Here is a 14,388-nt window from a genome sequence, read left to right on the forward strand (position 1 = left end):
AAGAAACTGCAGAAAGACAACAAATTGGAGTTTAGGATTACCAGAAGAGCCATAATTTGAAGGGTGAAAATCAGAGGACTTCTGATAGTCTACATATAATTTCTACTCTAAGCATTCACTAACTCTGATCCATGGAGAAGCTCTGAGACTCTGCTCAGAAGCTAAAAAATATAGTGGAGGTTTTTGAAAATCTCATGGTGCTAGAGGGACAAAAAGCAGTGTCCAAAAAAAAAAAGCAGTGTCAGATCCCCCAAATAAGAATGATCCCATTTAAACTTTACTCAAGTTTTTTGCACTGAGATTCCTGCAAACACTGCATACAAGGAGTAAGAACAAACTAAAAATAGGCCGGTTCTGCCTTGATGAGTAAATCTAATGAAAATCGTAATACTTTGACACAGATATCTACAAAATACTGTAAGAGAAATCAAAGTAAACCAAAATAAATGGAGAAAAACACTATGGTCAAAGATTGGAGGATTCAATATTGTTAAGGTGCTAATTCTCTCTAAATTTATCTGCAGTTTTAATATAATTTCAGTTAAAATTCCAACTTTTTTTAAAATTAACAGACTAAATTTAAATTTATATGAGAATGCAGAGGGCCAAGAATAACCATGATAATCTTGAAGAAGAACAAATTTGGAAGATTTGTATCACCGGATACCAGGCATTTTATAAAACTACTATAATGAAAAATATGTGAAATCTCTGATACATGAATAGATGATTTGACCAATGAAACAGAATATAGAGTCCAGAAGCAGACCCGTTCATATATACTCACCTGATTTACAGCAAAATTGCTGTTAAAATGCAGTAAGGAAATGATGGTCTTTGCAGTAAGTAGTACTGGATCAATTTAATTTTTATGAAAAAGTGGTAATTTATTCCTACTTCACACATCATATACAGAATTCAGCCCCAGTAGATTGTAGACCTAAATGTAAAAGGTAAAAAAATATAAGATCCTGCAAGATCAAAGAATATCAACATGTCCATTTGGTAGAAAATATTTCTTACAATCTTTCAGAAAATTATTTTTTAAATCATAAAACACCATCCAGAAAAAGTGTTCATAAATTGCACTTTATTAAAATTAAAAGAAATTCTGTTGATCAAAAACACGCCTTTTAAAAGAGTGAAAAAGACAAGACACAGAGTTTGAGAAGACATTGGCAATACCTTTATTTGGCAAAAGACATGTATCCAGCATTTTTTTTTAAATACCTAAAAATACGTAAGAAAAAGGTAATCAATTTTATTTCAGTGGCCGAAGACGTGAACAGGAATTTTGAAAAAGATGATTTCCAGATGTCCAATAAATATGTCTAAAGTTGCTCAACCTTGTTAGTGATCAGAGAAATACAAATTAAAATCACAATGAGACAACACGAAGTGTTGGTGAATATGTGGGACACTGAACTCCTATACACGATGAGTGGTAATGTAAATTTTTATAACTATTTTGGAAAACTGACAATATCTATAAAGCTTAGTGTATGCTTGCCTTATGACCCAGCAATTTCACTCCTAGCTATATAATCAAGAGAAACACCTATCATTGCACACCAAAAGACAGGTTTGGGAATATTCACCACAATGTCAGTCACAATAGAAACTGGACACAAATCTCCATCAACAGTAATTTTTTACATTTGTATGATGGGATGATATACAGGAATAATAAAGAAAAATTCTGCTATATGCAAAAACTAGATGAATCCTACTTATAGATGAGCCAAAGATCCAGACATGAAAGAATGCCTGTGTAGTGTAACTCCATTTATTTAAAGGTCAAAAGTGGCAAAACAATTCTAGTTGGTAAAAGTGAGGTTACTGGTTAATATTTGGGAGCATTTTAATTGGTAGGCTGTTAGGGAGGCTTTTTAGATTTTCTATATCTTCTGTATGTTCTATTTTTTCATCTGATTCTTAGTTACATAAATATATTTGCTTTGAAAAAATTCATTGAGCTGTGCATGTCAAATGGGCGTATGTTACTGTACATGAGTTACATTTCCATAAAAAAGTAAACATATCTTTATGCATGGTGTAAATAAATTGTATATATTTTATTATACATTCATTTAAACCATTCCCTTTTGGATCAGTGTACTGCTATCACCCTAAACTAAGCTGTATAAACTCGTCCTGTCTTTGGTTTCAACCACCTACACTCATCTCTCTCTCTCTCTCTCTCTTCCCTTCCTTGATCCTCGCGTGCCGTGAACACCTGAAAAAATAAGTTTACTTTTTGGGCTCCTGTTTCTATATAAGTAAAATATAAAGATTGTGATACATTATTTCAAAAAAACTTTTCTTCAAACTACTGCCACTCTAGTCTTCCTTATGTATAGCTTTCATTACTCCTCTGAACAAATTCTGACATCTTCAACAATAAGTTTTAAAAAGTCTGCGTGGTTTCGAAGGCAGAAACTGTTCTCTGCCTGTCCAATCTTATGTCTTGCAGCTCTCAAGAACATCCCTCTCTCCTCTCTTGCTGGTCCAGAATCCTCACTGCCCCATGGTTTCTACATATTAAATTTTGTTATGTATTCTTTTTCTGCCTCTCTCTCTGATCTCTGCTTATTGTTCATGCCTCACTCAAGCCTTCTTTCTCCAATAAACATTTCCTTGGTGCTCTAGTCTCTGCTTATTATTCATGTCCCACTCAAGCCTTCTTTCTCCAGTAAACATCTCCTTAGTGTTCTAGTCCTCACTGATGTGCCTGTTTTCAAATTCTTTGCAGATAGAATGGGGTAACCTTATGCTGTCATAGTTTGCCTTACCTGTGACCATTATATATTCCTAAGGAGGTATCAGCTCTTTAAGGAGGGGAAATATGGGTTTTCATTCCATACCATTAATTTGACATGTGTAGTCTCCTGATGTAAGGCATTTTTCCCCAATTTTCTTAAAATACAATTGACACACAGCACTACTTAAGCTTGGGGTGTACAGCGTAATGATTTGACATACATATATCAAGAAATGATTACCATGATAAGTTTAATGACCATCCATCATCTCAAACAGACACAAAAAACGTCTAAAACAGAACAAAATATATCTTTTTTTCCTTGTGATGAAAACTCATAGGATTTATTCTCTTAACAACTTTAATATATATCAGTATCATACAGAAGTGTTAACTATCATAACATTGTACATTGCATCCCTAGTACTTATTTATATTATAAGTGGAGTTTGTGCCTTTTGACCACCAGCTTCCAATTCCCTTTCCCACCTCTGTTTATAATTCATCTGCTTGAATACTCAGTAAGATTCTAGAGGCCAGGCTTCTAATTGTATACTTTATTTCCTCACAAAGATGAGCCTAATGTCCTGCATAAAGAAAACCTTCAATACATACTCATTTTTTTAATACATACTCATTAATTGATTTTTCCTGATTCTTTCAAAGAAACAGATAGGCCATTATAGTATTAGAAACTAACCCCACAGAAGTTTCCTTTACTCAAACCCTCCAATCAGGTCACACTCTGCCTAAAATCCTAACTTCCCATTATTGCTACAGGCCGTATAGGATCTAGGCCTTGCCTAATGCTCAGGCATTCTATCCTTGCCTCTCTCCCCTTGTTCCTTCTCAGCCTTTAGTCTTACTCTTCCCTTTGCCTGGAATGCTCCTCCCCCAGGTCTTCACAGTGCCTAATCTTCACAAATGTTACCTTCTTAGGGAGGTCATAATCCATCTTATCACTCCCTATCCAGTATTTTCTCTTGTTTTTCTTCATAACTTCACCTATTCCTACCCCAAATATAAGCTACTCAAAAGCAGGGACTTTGAGTTTCTTATTTTGGTATATCTCCAAGCCTTGCAATACAATGTGTTTAATCAATGGGACTTGAATAAATACATCAATATTAAGAAATGAAAAAATGAAATAAACACCTACAAATAATGATTGAAAGAGAGATTCTAATTCAAAGCATAGATTCAAAGTGAATGAAAGCTGAAGATCCTGAGGGACAGAGTAATATATCAACCATGCAGGAAAAAAGATACAACCTCAGAATCTGTGGGTATAATTAATAAAAATAGGGTGAATGTGAGTTGTGGGCAAATTGTTCTTACAAAATGATAGGATAAGTGATAGTGTTTTAAATCTTCTGAATTCAGCCTAAATTGAATATTGAGCTCCATAGTAAAAAATGAATAAAGTTGATTATTTATTTCTAATTTTATTGTAAAAAGCAGTGCATCTGGGGGCCAAATGACTTTAGAACACATTATAGACAATAGCTCTTTAATTCTTTAACATAGGTAGAGACAGCAATCATTATCCCATTTAGCAGATCTTAAAAATTAAGGCAGTAAAAACTAATGGTTTGTCTAACATTTCAACATTAGAGTGTCATGTTGAAATTTAGTTCATAGCTACATGTTTTTTCCTGCATCTACTACATTTATTATTACATAATCACAATTATTACATAACTTATATTATGAACATGAGTTTCAACATAGTGAGAGAAGCATCACACTCCACATTCTACAATAGATTTCTCTTCTGTAATCATCCAATTATGGGTAACCAGAAAGGCCATGAATACAGCACTAGGTCTTAAATGTGGACATTTCTCCCATTAATTTCTTCAAAAAGTGCTGTATTCATGGTCAGGGAGTTGGTTCAGATTCAAGAATGGACTGACTACGGAAAGACGTAAATCCAAGGCCAGGTTAGAATCTTAAAGGAAGTATAGTACCCTACAAAGCAGAGAAAGTGGGTTTGTGGTGGCAAAATTGTAGCAAGTACCAACTTGATGACTCCTGAAAAGTCACATAGAAGCAGTTTCTCAAAAAATTAAATCAAGATTTAGAAGAAATGTTAGTGATATATAATCATTTTTCCTCTTGTGTGCCACTTCCCATAGATTTATTTCTTTAATTTTAGTTATTTTTTATTCATGGATATCCCAAATTCCACTCTCCCTCCACTAAGAAAGTTCCAGTCTCAAAGTTGTTAAAGTAAAAACAATTGTTGTTAAAATGGAAAATGGAAGCAATTTTTATCATTGGCCCACCACAGCTTGGCTCAGTTTTTCGAGTCTCTGCTCTAGTGAGAATGAAGCCAGACCACACACTGAGGCTGAATTACAACACTTCAAAAAGAAGAAAAACCCTAATGGAAAAAGTCTAATGGGTTTCCAAATGGGAGGTGGCAGACAGTGCAGAAACCTCTTAGCACAGCTCTTATGAGGACTAAACTCTGAATCCAAGAGCCCAACATGCAATCATGAGTTTGCATTCCCATTCTTCTGTGGCTGTAGAACAGGAAATGTCCATTCAGCTGTAGACTGTACTGGAGTCCATCAGCTTGAGTGGAAAAGCATGTTTAGAGCCTTTCACCACAATCCCCACTTTTTGCGAATTGATCCTGCCATTTATGAAAATAAAAATGAGTGCTGCATGGGATATTTTCTTCTTTAAGATTATTTCAGTACGTGAATGAATAAACTGGGGAGTGAATAATTGGAAAGAAATCCTTAAGTTGGTAGTGGTAAAGAAACCTAACTTCTGGTATCTTGGACACAAATGCAGCTTTCTAAGTCCTAGAATCCAAGTAAGTGTTGATAAATCAAATTGTGGGAAGGGTAAGAGTGACGGTGTATTTTAGGGAAAAGTCAGAAAAGGTACTTGATTCCTTCTGAAGTATTCTCCATCTTTGTCTCTGGCCTAGGCGCTTAGGGTATAGTGGTAAGCAGAAGATACTCTCCCTTCCTTCAGAGAGACAGACCTAAATTTAAAAACAGCCCCACAGATACAAAATTAGAATTGCTGTGAGTACTGGTAAAGAGAGATACATGTTAATATGAGGGTGTATAAAATGTGTGAATTGACTAGGGAATCAGAGAAGGCTTTCTGTAGATTTAATGGAGTTGACCTATACTCTGTGCTAATCAGTCTCAGAGTCATGAAGATTTTCATATCCTAAACGCAGCTGGGCTGAAGAGGGCTTTCCAACACTATATCTTGGTTAGACCTGGGAAAGTTAGGGTCATTTGGTGAGACATGTATGCTTCCATGGCTCTTTCACAAATATGCAAACTTCTGAAAATCTGCACCAAACTGGGCATTTAAGGAGTCATTTGGGGAAGAGCACAGATAAGAGCTTGGGAAGATGCTATAAAACTCATCAGAATAAATAAAAGGGAAAAATAGAAGAAAGAGGCAATAAGGAAGAAAATGGATATTTTTAAATGGGAAGTAGAAACTAGGTGCTATATATAAGTTATCCCATTTAATCTCCCCCCAGTACTATGGACATTGAGTGTAACTATCCCCATTTTATAGATGTGGAAACTGAGGCTTCCAAGAGTTAAGTAATTGACTGTGACAAATCCAGTTAATAGATAGGCTAGAATTTGAACACAGATCTCCGGCTTCAGACTCATGCTCTTAATTTTTCCATACACAGTGCTTCCTCTCTAGAGAAACCTCATTAGGGCTTATAGTGGATAATATGCGTCATTCTAAAATAAACTCTGCCTCTAATCTAATTTAAATAAAGGGGAATGCTCTTGAGCACTCAACCCAATTGCCATTATTCCAGGAGAAAAACTACAGAGATTTGCCTTAATTCTGTGAGTCTCTGATACCATTGTTTCTGTCAACCTAGTCATGCCCTAAACTTTATCTTGTGAAAATAGATTGTGCTCTCCCTGACTGTAGACATAGGCTCATAACCCAGGCTGGAATAACAACACATTTCTATCCTCCAGGCAAAGCACTTGTCAGTATGGCAGACATTGTGGTTTGGCTCCACTACACAAATATAATCCATTTCTTCTCTTCCTGACTCCATCACAGAGTTTGGAAAATATGAAATAATCTTTTTCCCAATCTCCTGTGAGCTAAAAGTAACCATGCAATCCATTTCTGGTCAGTGAGATGTATATTTGCTGAATAGTACTTCTGTGAAATGTTTGCTTCCCCAGTAAGAAAGAACAGACTCGGGCTTCGCTGGTGGCACAGTGGTTGAGAGTCCGCCTGCCGATGCAGGGGACACGGGTTCGTGCCCCGGTCCTGGAGGATCCCACATGCTACGGAGCGGCTGGGCCTGTGAGTCATGGTCGCTGGGCCTGCGCGTCCGGAGCCTGTGCTCCGCAACAGGAGAGGCCACGGCAGTGAGGGACCCGCGTACCGCAAAAAAACAAACAAACAAACAAACAAAAAACAAAAAACGAACAGACTCAGTTGGCTTGTCCTTTTGACTATTTGTTCTCTTTCCAGCCTGAAATTCAGATGTAATACCTGGAGATGCAGCATCCATTCTGTAACCAAAAAACAATGAAGGCATAAGCCAACGTTGAGGATGTTGGAACAGAAAAATGGAGAGAGCTTAGGATTTTGAATCATTTGGCTGGCGATTGACTATGTTCTCTTGGTTTTGTTATTGGGCGAATTCATGATCCTCCAATTGTTTAAGCCACTACTTTTAAAACATTCTTTTCCACTATGGTTTATTACAGGATACTGAATATAGTTCCCTGTGCTATATAGTAGGACCTTGTTGTTTATCCACTCTATATATAATAATTTGCATCTTAAGCCACTATTATGAAGTTATTTTCTGTTTTACTGCCAAAAGCACTACTGAAAGATAGAGTCAGAGTTGCATATGTAAAATAAGCCAGGCCGGTTGGAACCCTTCTTCAACGTTTTTCTGCTTGAGTTAGAAGTGTGATGCTCTTTTCAATGTTTTGTCTGAAGGAAGTGGTCATGTTCCCTCTGATTGTGGCCATCCCACAGAAACAGAATGTACCCCCAACAAAACTGAGTTTGGATGTCTAGATTGATGATGCCCCATACACCCAGGGAGGGTATGAAAAGATTAGTTATAAATCAGACAAAAGCTGTGCTAGACCTGTACAAAACCTACAAAGCTTTGCTGGAAGTAATTAAAGTCTAAATAAATTGAGAAACATACATGGAACAGGAGTTGAAGAACTCAATATTTTAATATGTAAATTCTTCCCAAATTAATTCATAGACTCAAAGAAATCAACAACCAAAATTTCTGCAAACTTTTTTTGTAGAAAATGACAAACTGATTTAAAAATTTATATAGAAATGACCTAGAATAGCCATAACAACCTTTGAAAAGAATGAACTAGTTGAAGGACTAACACTTGATTTTAAGTCTTACTATAAAGTTATGGTAATCAAGACAGTGTGGTACTGGCATCAAAGTAGACAAATAAGTGAATTAAATATAATAAAGCACCCAGAAATAGAATCACACATATATGGACAATTGATTATTGGCAAACATGCAAAAGCAATTCAGTGGAAAAAGGAAACACACAAGGTGCTGTAACAATTGACCATCATTATGCAAAAGGTAAATGTCAACCCATACCTCACATCATATATATATGTGTATATATATATGTATATACATATACATATATATACACTCAATAGGGATCATAGAACTAAATCTGAACCTAAAAATATAAAACTTAGAGAACAAAACATAGGAGAAAAGCTTTATGACATTGGATTAAGCCAATGTTTCTTAGATATGAGCCTACTGCAGTGGATGGGTAATAGTATTTCACTGAGATTTTAGTTTTCATTTCCCTATTGATGTGGGAAATTTAAGTATCTTTTCATGTGCTTATTTGTCATTTTTATATCTTCTTCATTGAAATGTCTGTTCATCTTTAGCCCATTTATGATGTTTTATTTTGTCTTATTGAGTTGTATGTTCTTTATATTAGATATAAGACATTTATCAGATCATTGTTTTGTAAATATTTTCCTCAGTTTGTGGCTTGCCTTTTCATTTTTAAAAAATAGTTTCCCTTTAAAAGGAAAAACGTTTGATTTGATGAGGTTCATTTTATGATTTTTTTTTATGTATCAGCTTTAGAAATCCTAAGAAATCTTTGCTTACCGCAAGGTTATGATGATTTTCTACTATGTTTTCTTCTAGAAGTTGTATAGGTTTAGCTCTCACATGTAGGTCTTCAGTCTTTCTGAAGTGTGAGGTAAGGTTTCATTCATTTTCTGTATGGATATTCAGTTGTTTCATCATCTGTTTGTTAAAAGCTCTGTCCTTCAATCCTTCACTTATCTTGACACATTTGACAAAAATCGGCGGTTCATATATGCATTTCTGGACTCCTCGTTCTGTTTCATTGATCTGTTTGTATACCCTTAATGCCAGTATCACAAGTCTTGATTACTGTAGCTTTATTAAATTCTTAAATTGTTGTATGATGACTTTGGCTTTTACACCAGCAAAATTGATTAGCATATTCTATGTCCTTTGATTTCCATATAACTTTTAGAGTCAGCTGTACATTTCTAAAGAAAAGGCTCTCCTTTTTTACAGCTTCCTTCTCTTTCTTATTCTGATTCACAAATTCCTGCCACCCTGGTTTCTCTAGACTCTGATGTCTGTCTTGTTAAATCCGCAATCCAGAAGGCCACCAGGCTCCATTTGGGCTTATCCTTCCTACCCTGAGGCCTGGAAATTGCTTCCAGGAAGTACACTGGAGCATTTATAGGACTGACCTTGTTTGTTTCCTTTCTGTCAGGGATCCTAGGTCTCTGCTATCTGTTGTTCAATGTCTGGAAACACTTGTTGCAAATATTTTGTCCAGTTTTCTGTTTACATTGAGAAGGCAATGCCTGTAGCCGTTAATCCTTCATGGGCAGAAGCAGAATTCCTGCCAGTCATTTTAATTTTAGCCCTTCTAGTGGATGTATAGTGTATCTTATTGTGATTCTAATAACTCATGAGCAAACTGTCATGTGCTTATTGTTCTTTCATATATCTTATTTTATTAAAAGTTTATTAAATATTTTGTTCATGTAAATGGGATTATCTTCTTATTAAGTTGTAGGAATTTTTATACATTCTAGAAGCCTTTGTCAGAAATGTGTATTGTGGGACTTCCCTGCTGGCTCAGTGGTTAAGAATCCGCCTGCCAGGGCTTCCCTGGTGGCGCAGTGGTTGAGAATCCATCTGCCGATGCAGGGGACACGGGTTCGTGCCCCAGTCCGGGAAGATCCCACAGGCCGCAGAGCGGCTGGGCCCGTGAGCCATGGCCGCTGAGCCTGTGCGTCCGGAGCCTGTGCTCCGCAATGGGGGAGGGCACAACAGTGAGAGGCCCGCGTACCACACACACACACACACACACACACACACACACACACACACAAAAGAATCCGCCTGCCAATGCAGGGGACATAGGTTCAATCCCTGGTCTGGGAAGATCCTGTGCACCACAACTACTGAGCCTGCGCTTTAGAGCCCGCGAGCCACAACTACTGAGCCCGCATGCCATAACTACTGAAGCCCACCTACTTAGAACCTGTGCTCTGCAACAAGAGAAGCCACCACAATGAGAAGCCTGCACACCACAGTGAAGAGCCCCCCTTGCTGCAACTAGAGAAAGCCCGTGCGCAGGAACAAAAGACCCAATGCAGCCAAAAAAAAAAAAAAGAAATATGTATGGTAAATATTTTCTCCAGGTCTCTGTCATTCTCCAGGTCTCTGTTCTTTTCTTTTTAAAATTTATTTATTTTATTTATTTATTTTTGGCTGCGTTGGGTCTTCATTGATGCACGTGGGATTGCTCTAGTTGCAGTGAGCGGGGGCTATTCTTCGTTGCAGTGTGCAGACTTCTCATTGCTGTGGCTTCTCTTGTTGTGGAGCACGGGCTCTAGGCACGCGGGCTTCAGTAGTTGTGGCATGCAGGCTCAGTAGTTGTGGTTCATGGGCTCTAGAGCGCAGTCTCAGTAGTTGTGGCGCATGGGCTTAGTTGCCCCGTGGCATGTGGGATCTTCCCGGATCAGAGCTCGAACCCGTGACCCCTGCAATGGCAGGCAGATTCTTAACCACTGAGCCTCCAGGAAAACCCTCCATGTCTCTGTCATTCTTAATCATGTCTTTTGAAGGGCAGAAGTTTTTAACTTCAGTAAAGTCCAATTATTGATTTTCTTCTTTTATGATTCTTACTTTTTCAGTCTCAAGAGATTATTTTTGCAAGAGGTAGGATTTCTAGTATATTGCAAAAATTGGCATTAAAACAATCTCCTGTTTTAAATGTTTAGTGTTTTAATAAATGTTGTAGTGATTTGATATCCTCCATAATCTATTTTTTTAATGTGTGTACCAGTTCTTTTTGAAGATAATTTCTACCAAAGACTGTTGTGTCATAATGTAATATATTTTTAGCCTTGAATGATTTTATTGACTTCTGTATTATACTTCTCTGTCACAATAATAAGCACTGAAATTGAAAGTTAAGTTTTTTTCCTCATTTTCTGGAATATAATGTCCTCAATTTTAAAAAGCATTTTCTACATATTATTATAATTATTGATATTATCCTAAAAATTGTTCTAAGTAACATAAAATACACATTTTGTTAAGTAATTATTAAACATTTAAAGAGAAGATTTTATGAAACACATTTCTTAATGAGATGGATAGATGTTGTTAGTTTTTGTTGTTGTTGTTTGTTTTGTTTTAGCTAGTTCTTGTATCCTTGGATGCATATTTCTATTATTAGGATAAGAAGGACCTCAACATTTATTACCTGCCCATTTTTCATTTTTATAGAACTAAGCCCTGAGGAGTCATGTACTCATAAATATGCGAAGTGAAATGAAGGGAATTTTATTTTAACCATGTCACTCAATTCTTTGTACATCTTCTGTGTTACATGCCAAAAGTGACATGGTGATTTATCATTAAAATTATTTTTGATGATCCATAAGTGGATAACTAGATTATAGTTTACTTCAATGTTCCTGATTATAAAGAATTTGAAGCCATCTGATCTGCAAAGAACGTTTGTTAACTAGTAGTGTCATTTATTTTCACTGGTGTCATAACACCAATATTTAGAATATTTTTAATTGCTCTTTTTCACCTCCCTAGAGGTTTGAACACCAAGAGTTATGAATGAAAGAAAGATCCAATCAATATTTCTGTTGTAAAACAGAAAAACAGCTATTAATTCCTTGACTATAGGCATTTTCTTAGACAAATTTAGGAAAGAATATAGATTGAAGTTGAGGATCTGGAAATACATACTATTTTTGAAGCTATGCATGTCCATGCATTACTTGGAAAATCTTTATGTACCCTATGTAGTCACAGATCACAGAACCAGAAGACTCTGGGTGTGTGCATCTACTAAGAACAGTTCTAGATATTGTACAATATAGAGTGTAAGATGTGAAATTCTGCTTCCTATAAGACCACTTTATTTGGAAACAAAAGACTACACACTTAAACTCTATAAATATTCCACTCATTTTTACAGCTGAGACAAATGAAGCTCAGAAAAGTAAGGTAGTATGCCTTGTTTCACGGGTGGTAAGTGTTGGACCTGGAACTCAGACCTGGGCTTCTGTTATTCCAGCGTCCATACTACTTTTACATATACTATCTTTCAAGTGGGCAGAAAAATAATTACGTTTGACAAACTTCATAAATGTAAGCTACTAGCTGCGTAGTTATTCACTGGAAGTCTACATAAAGAAAGAAAAAAACAAGCTTGAAAAATGTGGAGGATTTTCATAGGTAAAAACAAAGACCTAAATAAACTAGAGAATGGTACAAAGAAGTTGGGAATATGTAAGGCACATTGTAGGGGAAAGGGGAAACCAAAACAGCTATGTATGGAGTTTAACTGGAAAATACAGAAAATTGGCAAGTTGCTGTTGAGTCGGGTATGGGAAAATCTTAAACAATGATTCAGTCCTTAAGAATTAGGAGTCTCTGATGGGTTTTGAACAGGGGACATGATAAAAGTCATGTTTTAGGAAGAATTATCTGGTAGTTGCCTGCAGTATAGTTTGAAAACAGCTTTGACAAGACTACCTAAGTAGGCTGTTGTAATAATCCAGATGTGAGATTATAATGGAATAGGCTAGAGTGTTAGCTATGGGAATATAAAGGGGAAGACAAATACCAGAGACAGTAAGAAGAAGGAAATCACAGGTTGGGGTAGATAATTCATGTGGGGAATAGTGAAATATTAGGCAAGAGCAACTGCCTTGGGTTGCTCAGAGCCTTTAATGCAAGCTCAGGTCTCTGGACATTGTAAGTAGTGAGGAGCCAGAAAATTTTTGGAGCATGAGAGTGAGAGTGTTTAAAGAATATTCATAGTGAAATAAGTATTTTCTCTTATTCTACAGCAATAACATTAGAATATAATTGCAAAACTCTAGAAATCTAAAGTCTTAATTCCATAAATTATGAATTCCATTCCTCAAAGGGTAAAGTTATTTATTTGTCATATTAGGTCACAGCCAGATTATTGTTTCTGGTATTTTATGTTTAAAAGGACGTGTAAGATGTTCAGTGAGACTTTTGGATTGCTCTGGAATTGGCTTCTGTCAGGAGACAAAGAGGATATAAACAAGTTGGGCTTCGACACCTCTTCAGGTAGTAAAGCTTGTTTAAGCAAAGGCTCCTACTCCCAACCATCACCACGAAACATGCCTCTTCCTTTCTGCTTATAAAGTCTTGTGAGGAAGGTGGTGATGAAAGGATGTTTAGAGGTAGCAGAGCTAATCTGGTATTTTCCTAAGAAAATTGTAAGAGGATCTGATCCCTAAATTTTTAAAGCATTTTAAAATTTTTTGATGATTTTTAGTTTAGATATAATTCTAAACTTCCTGAAAATTTAAGGAATATTAGAAGGAAACTCCCAACTGCCCATATTCACATATTGTTTACATTTTATTTTATCATCATATCATCTATCTATCTATCACCTGAAAGTTGGAGGTAATGAATCTCTTAACCCTTAAATACTGCACTATATATTCTCTAAGACATCTGGTTCTTTTTAGAATGTGCCAGGACCAGCAATTTGTCCCTAATTTTCAATTCTAGTGGTAAAATCCAGAGCAACTAAAAAAGTCCCACTCAACATCCTATTATAAGAGCATCTATGAAACATTTTTCTTAGAAAGCAAATTGATAAGTAGTAATATATAGATTTGTTATCATTATACAACAACTACTTATTAAGATTTTAAAATATACTTGACAATGTATTAGTCATTTTATATGTAATTTATTACTCTCATAATATATTTCTAATCGTGTTACTCTTCACAATAAACTTATAATGGAGGCTCTATTTGAACAAAATAGCCATAGAATATTAGTTCACTGAGTAAGGAAACCTGGAAAGTGTTATTAATTAATATTTGATAAATTATTAATTTATGCCCCTTTATGTTAGAAAGGATGAATTTATATCCTATTAACAGAAAACATCACTAAGTGATTCAGAACATGCACAATTTGTAGAAGACTATATCAAATAGATTCTCAAGCTCTTATTGAAAGTGTTCACTTTGAGCAGGGAGTTTGGGTTGCT

Source organism: Physeter macrocephalus, chromosome 5, assembly GCF_002837175.3.
Source record: "Physeter macrocephalus isolate SW-GA chromosome 5, ASM283717v5, whole genome shotgun sequence".
In the NCBI taxonomy this organism is placed as follows: Eukaryota; Metazoa; Chordata; class Mammalia; order Artiodactyla; family Physeteridae; genus Physeter; species Physeter macrocephalus.